The following is a 2,277-nucleotide window of genomic DNA, read 5'->3' on the forward strand; positions in this document are numbered from 1 at the left end:
GCTCTGTGATTTCCCCGGATCTGATCCCAGGCAACTTGAGCCCAGAGGCTGTTCTTTGAACACCCACACTGAATTTCAAAATGCATGCCCCTAAAAGGTAGTTTATGGCATCAAGAATGTAGCTTGGCTGTCACAGCAGCCCTCTGCTCCACCAGGACATGAGTGCTTTGAAGCCATTGAGGACCAAGCCTTGGGCAGCTGTGATTTACGGTGCTTCTGGATGAGGAGTATTTCCCCACTGAGATAACTCTGAAACAAAGGATAGAAACACAGGCTGAAATCTAGATAGAAATACTGTGAGAAAATTTCAGATGAGGGGGGACAGTTAAAGCATACACAGAGGCCTGGAGAGCACAGGAATCAGAATGAAGACCACAAGACTGTCTCTGGCTTTGGTGAGGATGAGCAGAGAGGTCTGGTTGATAAGATGATACCAAGGCTTGGCTGGGTCACAGCACTCTGAGGTGCTCCTAAGAGGAAGAAATACCCAAGTCGTCTCTTCCATTCGGCTGTGTTCCAGAGTCATATGGCTGGCCAGAAGGAGGTTGGCACTGGGTTGGGTGTCTGCCGCCTGGTGCTACAGATGGCCATGGCACAGTGCCCCAGTGGTACCCCATAGGAAAAGACCTGGGTGTTCTGGAACCTGAAAGCTCAACTTCCTGATGAAGCAAGAAGGAGCAGGAGCTGAAGCCATCCAAGATATTGACTTTGGCGAAGATCTCCGTATCCTCATCAAGATGCTTCTCAAGAGGAATGTGATGGATTTTCTGGATCAAGGAACAAGATGGTCAGTGTGGAACAACTGTGTTGTCATCTCTGGTGCCTAGGAGCTCCCTAGTGCTACCAAGTGTGCTGTGAGGCCCCTGCTGCAGACCATCTACATTTGAGAATTGGCTGCCAGGCTGGGGCATCAGCTGTCCTAGACATCCAGACCCATCCAAAGTACAGTCTGAACTACTGCAAGCCTAAAAGAGGCCAGGAAGGCTTTGTTACAGAGGTTTTCTGGACACCCCTGGCTTCTCACTATGAGACTGTAAAGGCGGCTGGCTGACCTTCACTTATGTGGCCCCTCGTGCTGTGGAGTCTAGCAGGCACCCTACATGGTTTATCTTGCAACACTTTGTGAAAGGACACTTTCTATGCCCCTGTAGGGCTGGAGATCCAAGTGAATTATGAGAGCACAGATACCCAGGACTGGAGAGTGGAGCCGCTCTGGTATAATGGCAAGTTCTACAACAGCCCAGAGGAACTGGCTCAGAAGTATGCAGACGGAGAAGTGGACACGGTGGTCCTCGAGGACCCGCTGTCCCATGCTGAATTTCCCATGTCTGTCAGCAGGGTTGGCCCTCAAGTGGTCCAGCCCAATGTTCCCCGCTACAACCTACAACACAACACTGTGCTCTGCAGACACTGTGCTTTTCTTTCCATCTGCAACCCTCTTCTGGGCTGCAGATCTTTAATGTGCTCTTTCCAGGTGAGGGTATCACCTATGAGACCAGCATGCAAGCAGCTGTGGCACTGTATGGAGGACACACACCTGCAGGCATGCAGATCGAGTACATGGATGTGAGCTGGGGCCTGAACAGTGTCACTTGCCAGTTAGCCTCTGCATTAATTGGCCAGACACAGCCACTTTTCTGGATGCCCCTCTGCTACTACGACACTGAATACCCCATCCCCTCTCCAGGAGCTCCTGTGTCTTTGAGATGCCTACAAGGTGCCCCTTAGACAGCAATTTTACTCCAGCTTTACAGAAGTCTTCTGTAGTTGGTTTTTGGGGTTTTGTTTGTTTGTTTGTTTTACTCTTTGAGGGCCCACCACCCAGCTCCCACATAAATACATGGAGTCTTATTCTTCCTTATGAATGCCTGGCCTTAGCTTGGTTTGTTTCTAGCCAGCTTTTCTAACTTAAATTTTCCCATTTCTCTTTAACTATGTTTTGCCTCTGGGCTCTTTACCTTTATTTTTATAACTTCCTTTCCTTCTTACCCCATGACTGGCTGTGTGGCCGGCCCCTGGCGTCCTCCCCTCCTTCTCCTTTCTTGTTCCTCACTCTCTTCCCTAGATTTCTCCTGTTTATTCTCTCTGCCTGCCAGCTCCTCCCATCCCTCTCCTGCCTAGCTATTGGCCATTCAGCTCTTTATTAGCCCCATCAGGTATTTTAGGCAGACAAAGTAACACAGCTTTTCAGAGTTAAACAAATGCAACACGAAAGAATGCAACACATCTTTGCATCATTAAACAAATGTTCCACAGCATAAGTGAACGTAACACATG

The 2,277-nt window shown here is 49.1% G+C and overlaps 1 pseudogene; it reads left to right on the forward strand.

Annotated features, from left to right (window-relative positions):
• Window positions 1-662: 662 nt before the first annotated feature.
• Window positions 663-1,667, forward strand: LOC114700132 (annotated as a pseudogene).
• Window positions 1,668-2,277: the final 610 nt, after the last annotated feature.

Source organism: Peromyscus leucopus, chromosome 3 (assembly GCF_004664715.2).
Source record: "Peromyscus leucopus breed LL Stock chromosome 3, UCI_PerLeu_2.1, whole genome shotgun sequence".
NCBI classification, from domain to species: domain Eukaryota; kingdom Metazoa; phylum Chordata; class Mammalia; order Rodentia; family Cricetidae; genus Peromyscus; species Peromyscus leucopus.